This window comes from Lygodium microphyllum, chromosome 25, assembly GCF_053477565.2.
Source record: "Lygodium microphyllum isolate KBCC chromosome 25, Lygodium_microphyllum_v1.1.10, whole genome shotgun sequence".
Taxonomy (NCBI): Eukaryota; Viridiplantae; Streptophyta; class Polypodiopsida; order Schizaeales; family Lygodiaceae; genus Lygodium; species Lygodium microphyllum.
In genome coordinates, this window is record NC_141159.1 from 114,931,665 (window position 1) to 114,943,821 (window position 12,157).

The following is a 12,157-nucleotide window of genomic DNA, read 5'->3' on the forward strand; positions in this document are numbered from 1 at the left end:
TTGAGAAAGTAGAAATCCTGATTTCTCATTGCGCACGAAAAGAAGCACCCCTCGAACACTTGAGCGCACTTAAATTTGAGGACTAGCTGAACTAACAAGGAACTCACATGAAGATAAGCGACTTGAATGAACCCACTAATAGGAGAAGGCCCTTAAATCTCAAATGTGTGGCCAAGGCTACCAAGTATCAAAAGTAAGCCTCTTAGAGAGTGAGGAGTCCATGATATGATTAGGGACTCAACCTTACACCTGAGTTGATAAGTTTGATTGACAACCTAGTAGACCAAGAGACCGACCAGATGTTAGGACCAAGCTCCAATCATAAAAATGAATAGCTTGACTTGGGAGAGTTTCCAATTGATATCCAACAGATGATCAATTGATACGATTTACAAACCAAGATGGAGCATCATGGTAGGCTAGCTGAGGATATCATAGTTGACCTTGGGGAAGAGTGGAGATTGGCTAAGAAGGCACTATAGGGCATAACTACTTACAACCAGGAATAGTGAGCTCAAATATTGAGGCAAAAAATAGAAATGGGAGAGCTCTAGTGAGTTTTAGTGCTTGCCAATCAGAATAGGACAAGACCCAATGTAGAGAGAAAAAGAGCGCTACAAGTCGATCTCACATGAGCGAGCTTCTCATGAAGAGACTCATAGACAACACGGCTGCAGAGAAAAGCAGAGCGGCCCTAGCAACTTCATTACTAGCGGGACTCCAAATTCGAGGAGCCAACCAAAGATACCTATAATTGCCAAGCAACTCGACAAGTACTAACCTGACAATGACCCATATAGCTTCATAGAGTAGTTCGAGCAGGTATGTGAGGTGAACGGCCTAACAGACCCTACTCACATGCGCAAGCTTTTGGTCTTTGTCTTGGAGATAAAGGACGGACATGGTACACTAGTCTAGATGACATCGAATGCAACAACTTCAATACTCTCAAGAGCCTCTTCATCAAGAACTTCTCTGAGGTGGGGTACTCGAATAACCTCATGGTTTGACTAATGAATGTTAGTCAAAAGGACAAGAAGGACATTAAAGATTATGTCACCCATGTGCGGAGTCTCTTTAAGAGAATCCTAGAGAGTGACCTAGTGACCAAGCGGTTTGCACCGTATTCATAAGCAAAATTAGGAGTGAAGAGCTCTACAAAGCCTTAGTAGGAAACTTGAACTTGCATCAAAGGGACATGCTAGCTAGAGTCTTTGAAGAAGCCATACACATAGATGACCTGCTCAAGAAGAGAAGCTCAAGAGCCACAAGCCGAGATAGTGCAGCCTCTAGAGCCTCAAAGAGAGCTACTATCGATAGTGAGAGATCTAGTCAAAGTAACCAAGAGAAAGGGAAGAGTGTTGACCCAAGCCAAGAATTGACAAACGTAAAGCTAGACCTGGAAAAACTCTAGGAAATAATTAGAAGACCTGCGCGACCTCTCATGCAATGTTTCCATTGTGGAGGGAACCATCTCCCAATTGCGTACATGAATCCTAGATCTAGACTTTGTGCCTATAACTGCGGTAGGTTTGGTCACAATGCTATGTATTGCCGATTACCGAGGCAATTACCATATCCATAGCTTTACAACTAGCCATACTACTTGGGGAATAGACTATCGCATCCATTAGCTCTCCCATCACCTAATGATGCCAAGCTGGCTATCCCCAAAATGGACATCAACAGTACATATATACCTAGACCACATAGACCCTTCGTGATCCATCCGTCGAGTGATACTCCAATACATTATGTGTGTTGAGATATTGGCAATCACACTCAACTTAGCCTCTTTGTATGAAGCAGTGTGGGCTTAAGATACAGAATCCCATATGCACATTGGTGGAAAGTGCAGCCTAGTCTATTCCTATAAAGCATTGTACTTGCTCTCATTTTGAATGCAATGTCATAGTACTTTTGTACTTCTAGCAAATTGTATGTGTCATTGTCAGTCCACTACACAAGATTGTGTTTATGAGTCAAAGCTTCCATCTTGGAACCTAATTCACTTGTGTGATATTTGGTCTTGATGTTTGTTACCTCATGAGCTCACCCTTCCTCTTTCAACCTCCATAGCCATGCTCTAGATTTGACATTTTCTACATGGTATTAGAGCCCCCAATTGGGCATGGCTTAGCTCTACAAATCTCTCCTTCAGCTCCTCTCAATCTTTGGTTAGCTTAGCTTGACATAAACCCTTCATCTTCCACCTCCACCTTCACTCTATCTCTCTTGGCTATCATCGATAGCACCTACCTACCTCTCTTGGAGCAGCCATATCTCTTCAATCAAGCCATGTCTCTTTGAGCTTTCTTGTTGAGATTTGTTCCTTAGGTCAAGGCACATCTTTCCAACCCAAAAATTTGATGTTGTAAATTGGAACTATTCTCTCTCCCTACTATGAGCATTATTCCACGAGTTATCATAGGGCATTTGTTGGTCATATAAGTGAATTACTTCAGCTAAGAGGGCTTGAGAAAATTCCACTCCAGCAAAGAGATATTAGAAGATTACTCAGAGGTGGTACTGGAGGAAGCCATAGCTAGCTTGTTGATGTTCAACTGATGGCGCCATCATCACGCCTCACAATATCAAGGGCTACCATAGGGATTTTGATGTTCCTACCTCTTAACGTCATGTTGAAGAACATCATTAGGTATCCTTCGTCTTGGATTCGATAGTTGAACATGAGTGTTTGCAAATTCTTAATATGGAGTTCTCCATCTTCTTCTACTAACCCATGGAAGATGGGAAAAGGTGCTCATAATGCCGGTAAATCCGGTGTACCTGTGCTGGAATTGAGATGGGTTGTGCCATAGCTATAACCGGATTGACAACAGGAGTTTGTGTAAGTAAAACTACACCCCCACTTGAAGTGGGTTGATTGATTGGAAGAGGGGAAGTACTAAGACTTCCACTTGCACTCAAAGGGCTACTTATGACACTCAATTTATTAGAACCACTGTTGCTTATGCATAGTGGGCTACTTCTTTGAGGGGAATAATGCCTTACAATCTCCAACCGTTGTCTAGCCCTCTCAGCATGTTCTGCTTTTTGTATTTCAACTTGACCATTCTTGTTAGAGGACATACACCAACTATTTGGTCCCTAGAAACCCTGGATTCGGAACCACCACTTGTCGTCTCCTGGCAGACGCACCACTAATGGGACCTAAAATGGACCGGCACTGGCTATGGCACTAGCCGAACCTCATGCACAAAATAGGCAACCCCACCACATGGCCTCGCAGGCCAGGAGTGTCTATAATACACTGATGAACACTAGATAGACTTAATTATGCGTTTGTAGCTAATACGTAGTCCAAAATTTAGCTTCCCTTCTCCTCAGAGGGACATCCCATAATATGTAAGCATAGTGCCTCATCACACAAACATCAGGAAGCTCCCCTCGACTGATTGTCGGGGCTCCACTACGACTCTCCTACATCTCGGGGATTAGCCCTAAGATGTGTTGCTCCAACATATAAGACATAACGCACAAAATCCACTCTTTTCTTATTTTGTACGATCCAGGAATATATAGATCCTCACCAAACAATCCCAAGGAAAGCGTACAACTGAACCACAGCAAAGGCTCCTTTCCACTCTACGTATAAGCCATATCCTAGGAGGATAATTGCTATGCAATCCAGGACTGATACCATGTCATGTGTCATGCATAGTGCATATGATCCTAGTTCATAAACAAAATTTATCAAATTAGCATTTTGTGATGTGGAAAAAACAGCCCTTTCATGATTTTCCCTAAACGTATGCTTCGATGTATGGAGACTAGCACCGATCTCTCATGCTACTAGCCCCTTAGATTCAATTATCGCAATTCTAAATGAAATGCACAATCAAATGTTTCAAAAATTCAAACCCTCTCAGCCCTCTTTATCTCTTAACCTCACCCTTTCCCTCTATAGGTTATAATGCGTTGCATAGGTGTAGGGTATTATTTTGTATGTATTTTTCGCATAAAATGGAAAAAACATGAACTACAAGACATAAACAAAGTCAAATTGAATCCAAAATTCATGCCTCAGCTTTGTTATATAGCCACAACCATGAATCATAATTTTCTAGATTTTTATAACATGAAAATCGTTTTTTTTTTCATTTTTAGCTATTTTTCTCTATTCATTTGTGCATAAAAATAGATTATTTTCTAATTTATGATTAGTGAATGATCATGAAAGATGAAATATGTTTCTTCTCAAAATATTATCCCATGCACAGCTCTTTTTCCCACCCCAAACCAATAAAACCTTTATTTTTACACTAAAAATGTGCTTTTTCAACCATAATTTAATTATTACGACTATTTATCATTACGAGTCTGCACTTTTTTTATGCACAACCCTCAATCATAATGCAAAAAAGCTCCAAACAATTTTTTGTTCCATACGAATTTCATTTAGACCATCAAACATCAACAAGAAGCAAATTTCATTTGTAAAAATGAGGCATACCACTTATTTGCATGTTGCGGGTTTTGTAATTAATTTTTTCGGGTTGCCAATGGACCGATTAGCAACAAATCTTCAATGTTGAACATATCCTCTCAGCCTCCTCTTGATCTTGGAGCAATCCAGTTCATGAGACGGGCAAGCATCCTTCAAGTGGTCTTCCTTCTTCTTCATGGGCAAGCATCTGGTTCATGATGGGCAAGCATCCTTCAACTAGTCTTCCTTCTTCTTCATGGGCATGAATTGCCCCTTAAAAGGAGAGAGAGGGAGGAGAGAGAAATACTAGTTTTCATTCTTTCAGCATAGTACATCATTTCTCGATCAGATTTTGGCGATGGATGGCAAAGATTAGATGCAGTGCAGGTCCAGGAGGATTCTCTCTCTCTCTCTCTGTCAAATCCAAAATGGCCAATCATTGACAAAATGGGGGCACCGAAAAAAACACGGCCCCCTCCCAATTTCATTTCATTTCGTGGTCTTAAGCCCAAGCTTAAGCAAGCTTAAGCTTTAAAACATAAATTATCTAGTTCATGGCTTGTGCTTTCACACTTTCCGCCAAGTGTATTTTTCAGTTTTGAGGGGGAAAACGGTCTCGGAATCACAATCTAACTAGATAGGCATCTTTGGGGCATCAAAATTCATCAACCTGGCCTCTGTCATGCTCTTGCCAGCTTCCAGATCCAGTAGCCGCTTCACAACCCCAAACCTTGTGGGGATTAAATGGGGGGCCAAACGGGCTAGGATCGACGAAGCAAGACTTGTGTTGGATTCTGGCGTCAAAATGCATCTAGGAAAACTCCAGCTCCGCCATTTGACACCATTGAATTTTCCATGAAAAATTGCTCTTTGACGCCTCCCGACCACTTTGCTGCTTCAAAAACGGCTTCAAATGCTTCAAGGAGGGCATAAAGTCGGCTCCTTAAATGTAGCTCTCAGAGGCAATGGAACACCAATTGCTTTCCCCCCCTCCATATTGAAATGCTACAAAATCTTGGATACATACTCCTATTGGGATAGATAGAGAAGGATCTTTGATCTATCCATGAGTATCTGCATTCCAAGTATGATTTGCATCACCAAGACCCTTCATGTCAAAGTTGCCATGTAGAATTTGCTTTAGAGAGTCCAAGGCATGAACATCCCTGCTTGCAATCAGCATGTCATTGACATACAAGACCAAGATAATTAGGTTGTTATCTGCTGGCTTCTTGCCGTATAAGTAGTGATCCACTTAACTCCTCTGAAAGCCCTGAGACTGCATGAATGTATCAAACTTGTGATACAATTCTTGAGGTGCCTGTTTTAGCCCATACGAACTCCTCTTGAGTTTAGATACCATCTTCTCTTTGCCCTTTGCCACAAAATCCTCGAGCTATTGCGTATATATGTCATCATGCAAATCACCATGTAAGAATGTAGTCTTTACATCCATCAATATGAGTTCCACATCTTCAACTACAACCAAGCCCAAGATGGTTCTCAAAGTAGTCATTTTGACTATAGAAGATAAGATTTCATCTGGGTCAATCCCATGTTCCTAGTTATACCCCTTTGCAACCAATTGTGCTTTGTACTTTGGCAAGAAACTAGAAGTGACTTTCATCTTATAAACCCACTTGCATGGAAGAATCTTTTTCCCTTTAGGCAAATGCACCAAATCCCAAGTACCATTCTTTTTAAGAGATTCCATCTCTAACAGCATAGCCTTAAACCACTTCTTGTTGTCATGTATGTTCATTGCTTCCTTGAAGCATGATGGTTCAACACAGTCAATCACCATGACATAATCAGCAACATATTAAGCACAGGAACAAACCTATCAGGTGGCCTTGAAGGTCTGATCGACCTACGAAGCAAAGGTTCAATATTTGCGGGTTGTGGGGCCTACAAATTTGCATTTACAACCTTGCTCTCCTAAAATTTCAGCATGATGTCTTGCCACATCTGGCTATCCTAACTGCATGTTATCTTGTTGAGATTGTGGTGCATCATGGGCAACACCTTGCTGACCATTTTCAACATCATTTCTTGCATTTTCAAGAGTATTTGCAGCATGTATTCACTACTGCCCATTGGGCAGAGTCTGTTGTCCAACAAGTATATCTTCCCTGAAAATAACCCTTCTGACCTTTGCCTTTTCGGGCTTCTTATGCATGTGATCTTCATAGAAGATAACATCATTGCTGTGTACTACTTTCCTTTTCTTGGGATCCCATAATATATACCCCATTTCACCCTCATCACCATAACCTAGGAAAATGCATTTACAGGACTTTGGCTCAAGTTTTTTGTGTTCTCCTTTACAAATGTGCACAAAAGCCTCGCAACCAAATACTCTCAGGTGAACATATGAAGGTGTCTTGCCCAACCACTCTTCGTGAGGGATTCTCCCCCCAAAGACTTGTTTGGTGACCGATTGATCAAGTGAACCGCCATCATAATAGCCTCCTCTGCCCAAAAACCATGGGGTAATGCAGCATGAGACAACATAGTATAGACCTTATCCTGAATGGTCCAATTCATATGCTTTGAAACTCCATTTTGGGGTGGATTATGAGGGGCAGTGAGCTTCCTCTTTATCCCTTTACTATCACAAAAATCATGAAAGGCTTTGGACACGTATTCCCCACCATTGTCCAAACTGAAGACACTTAAGTGTCTTGCCAATCATATTTTCAGCCCATGCCAAGAGTTTCTTAAACTTATCTAGAGCCTCCTCCTTGCTACAAATAGGATACACCCAAACCTTGTGTGTAGCATCAACAAAGGTGATAAAGTATTTCTTTCCCCCTAGAGACAGCCATGGCATCTAACATACATCTGAGTGTACCAACTCTAAAGGAGAAGATTTCAATGAAAGAGACTTTTTATGTGAAGTTTGAGCATGCTTCCCATAGACACAATTATCACAATGATGAAAATCATCATACCGCAAACAAGGCAAATAACCCAAACTAGAGAGCACTTTCATTCTAGTTTGATTCATGTGTCCCAACCGGCCATGCCACAAAGAAACACTTAGATGCTTGCCTATGGCAATAACATGGTCACACATACTCAATACACATAACAGATACAAAGTATCACTCTTTGAACCTTTAGCAATGACCCTAGATTCCTTGCAGATCTTCCATTCTCCATTACCAAAGATGGTATGATCAAGCTCATCTTGAGCTGAGGGGTACATGCCTTACATTTTGAAGAGTAAAGACTAAACCAAACTAAAATTGCAGCGACACACTGCCAATGCCTTCAATATCACATGCATAGTTGTCCCCCAAGTGGACAACACCATGTCTACCCCCAGTGTAATCGGAGAACCACTCAATGGTGAGGAGTAACATAAAATGAGGCACCTGAATCCAAGATCCAAGTATGCATGTCATCATCTATATCTACTACCAAGGCATGTGCACTAAAGCAAGACGAGACAAAGAGTATGTCATTATCACTATCATGCTCATGGCTAACTACATTCAGTTCTTGACACTGCTATTCTTTGTTTGTCGCTAACTATCCTTCTTCTAATCCTTGTTGTCATCAGTCTTCTTACCCTTCCCTTTCTATTTCTTCCATTTGTAGCAATCACACTTGATGTGACCCTTCTTGCCACAATGATGGTACTCTACATCTTTCCCATGAGATTTACTGTGTCCTTTGCCTTCAAATTTTCCCATTTGCTAAGACTTGCCTCTAATATGCAAAGCACTAGAAGACTTGTTGAATGCATTATTTTGTCTATTCATCTCTTCCATAAGTAGAACACTCTCTACATCAGAATACATCAGCATAGCATTTGAGTTACTCATGGATGTCCTAAAAGTATCCCAGCTTTCAAGTAGAGTACATAACAAGAAAGTAGGCTTGAACTTACCATCAATATTGAACTTCAAGGCAATCAGCTAGCTAAAAATGGAATTAAAGTCACTAAGGTGTGCAGACATGGATGTACCCTCTTTCATGTGGAGATCCATTAATTTCTTCATCCAGTAAACTTTACTTGCAGCACCCTTCTGAGCATACAACTCCTCAAGTCTCTTCTAGATGGCATAGGCAGAATCCAATTCTTCTATATTAAACAACAAGAAATTAGAAACTAAAAATTTTCTAGTTGAACAAGCAAGCTCATTGAGCTCATTCCAATCCTCTTGTTCCATGTCCTCTGGTCTTACCCCCTTCGTCTCAATAGGCTGCACTTGCTTCTTCTACACCAAGATGTTGTAGCACTACTTTTCCCAAACTACAAAGTTATGTGTCCCTTCAAGCTTCTTGATGTGCATAAGATGATTATTCTCACTCTTGTTGGAGCCCTGATTGCATTTCAAAATGACAAGAGAATAAGCCTAATATATCACACAAGAGGTGCATAAAACCAACTTGCAGTATACTTTCAAAAGCTTACTTCTAGTTATTACTTATCATATTTCAACGTGACAGTGACATTTCAGACTAGTAACATGCATATAGACATCAACAAATATAGCAGTAAACAAGTCTAGGTACAAATTACTTGCAAATGGTCTTTGTTGTTCATAGTATAGAGCAGCAAGATGTCCACACAAACTAATCTATTTTTAGCTCAAAAAATGAGGCATAACACATATCCAATCATTGCTCAAGCATGTGACCTTATGTCAATACCAAAACTATGCTTATGAGCTTCACTAGAAGCATACAGCCCTGTCAAAATCACTTACAAATATAGCACCTGCTATCTGTAATTTCTAATAGCCAAGATAACCTTTCTTCAGCTCCAAATCAAGCATAAAACATCTCCAAAATCGCTTCCAAGGGATTATCATTGATGGTATTCTTGCACATTGTTTCATTAGTACCCAAGAGATGACCCAAATGCAATAGGCATACCACAAACCTCTGCCAAGTACATTCAGTCCTACTATAAACAATAGTAAAAATGATAGTAAATTGAGTATAATCTTTGTTAAAACTAGGCCAAATGTATTTTAGACCCAAGGCATATCATCTCCCAATGTAGTAGAACCAATACATGACCATTCGGGCATCCCAAGAAGCATGTGTGAGCTCAAACAATGAAGCAGATGACTTCTCAGACCTGTCAATTACAGGCTTATTGCTGTATATAGCAATGAATTCACTATTAAATGAAGCTATTTTAGTGGAAAAATCTGCTCCAAATCAATCCCATAACATAGGCATAGCATCTCTTAGCATTTAGGCATCAATCGACGACCAATCGGCATCAAATGTCAATGCCAACAAGCATAACATCAAATGTCAATGTTGCTAACCTACTTTACACTGTCTATGGATTGTTATAATAGTCCAGAGTTGAAGCAAAACAATCCCAAATTTCAATGCCAGGAGAAGATCCAATGCACAAGCATAAAACCAAGCATTTGAATGCTCAAATTAGCTGTCAATGAAGCCCAAATGGAGTAGGGAAGCTGATAGAAACTAAATGCCTGCTATAAACTAATATGATTCTATCCACGTGGCTGTTCCTATAGGTCTAGGAAGGGCTAGGGGCTGCTCTTGATGCTAAGGAAGGTGAGGAGGGTCCTCAAGAACCCAAACAAATTCCCGATTGAAGCTCAAATGCAATGGTGTGACCAATGCTTCCCAAGAAGCAAAGAGAAATGACTACCTCCTATGAAGTGAATGCAATGTCTTTCTCATGAGACAAAAATGCATTGCTCCAGAATGCCAAGCTCTAATACTAGTTTGAAGTGCAGGGACCACGCAGTACAGAGCTTCTATGGATGCAGCAATGCAAGTTGAGAAAGGGAGAGATAGTGACACAGTATATGTGGGTTCAAAGATTGTACCACTAAGGTTATATATATATATATATATATATATATATATGACATAGTATAGTGCCCTAATGGGAGATCACGGGCACAATGGCCCTTTATTCCCAACAAGACTATGAAGTCTACAAGTCCCAAAATCTAGTGAGTGAACAACAAAGAGAGAACATTCCCATCCAACTATTTGTTTACAAGATGCCAAATTGGCAAAGAAGATCACATCCTCCGATATAGAATGGTTTCTACAATTTGATTCCATTTCGACTACTTATGCCAAGTAGTTAGTACTCTTCAATATGTCACAACTTATTATAGAACTACTTCATTAGGGTCTAACATCTTGGCTCAGAATTTTCATATGCCATCACAACTACAATCCTTCACACCCTATAATTGCTCTACCCCTCCCTTTTCCTTACACTTGCTTTCCCACCCTCTTTCAACTTCCATACACAACTATCTAACAAGGGCCATGAATACAAAATGAAGAGAAATGGCATGGTGTTCAACTCTCGAGAACCTCCTTCATGAGAGAGAGAGAGAGAGAGAGAGAGAGAGTGTGTGTGTGTGTGTGTGTGTGTGTGTGTGCGCGCGCGCGCGCGTGTGTGTGCTCTCATATGGTGCACTACAATGCATAGCTCCTCCATCCCCTCCTTGATAAGGATCTTATGAGAGTGAGATTGAGAGAGTGTGCATTGTGTGTTACATTCTGAAATAGAAATGATATGATGTTTCTCAACTCTGAGTCCCCTCCTTTATGAATGTGTGTGTGTGTGTGTGTGTGTGTGTGTGTGTGTGTGTGTCTGTGTGTGTGATTTTGTCATATAATAGAGGCTTGGGCCCCAAATGGATTCCCCATAGAGGAGTGTGCATGCAACCAAGGTATCAAAGAGCCATAATTCTATATGCCGTTCATGGAATTAGACGTGTGTACATTATCTCTCCAATTCCCCCATTATACCATGTATGCTTATGGTAGTCGATTCTTTGATGTCTCTCTTCCACAAAAGTTATGCCCATTAAAAGTGACTCCCAAGTATACATATTGTTTGAAAGACTCCGCTTGCTCTCCATCAAAAGTAAACTAATACTCAGATCTTGTCACTCAAGTGATTGAGGTGTTGAATATCATACCCTTGGTTTTCTCAAGGTTTTCCTAAGTTCATCTTTGCAAAAAAGTGATAGGATATCCAAATGTCTCTATAGTCCTTTAGGTGAGTCATACATAAGTACAATGTTATCTATGTAACACAATACGATACCATTACCCTAGCTAAACTAGCTTCAAACCCTCCCCTTCTATGAATATAATTTGAAACCTCACCTATATGGATCCCAATTAGAGTGGGTGAGAGTGGACATCCCTATTAATAGTGCTAATGCATGAAGCTGAGATACCCATATGGGTCCATACTCTACTTGTGATAGCCTTGTATGAAGCGTAGATACCCATAATATCTTCCAGAGGACACCAATACCTTGTATTCTCCTCATAATCTAGCACATGGCACCATATCAAATGCTTACAAGAATCCACAAAATAGAAATATGTATGCTTGATATTTCTTGCTGATCATGTTCTGTTTGAGAACATTGTCAAGTGTAGTATATCCGTGTTTGAAACCCACCATTTCATAGGGTCTTTGCTCTTAAAGAGCTACTAAAAATCCCTCACAAAGTACCACTTCCCACTAGAGATGTGCACTTGTCTCTCTATAGTCATCATTGTACCAACCATTCTTTGTGTGTGCGTGGGCATGCACATACTCCGTGCATGTGCATGTGTCTTTGTGGGAAAAAGAAAGACATATGAGGAAATGCAAATCACAGAATAAACTTCAACATTTCACATACATTCTTAGCTATAGTAAACTATTGATAAAATCTTTGT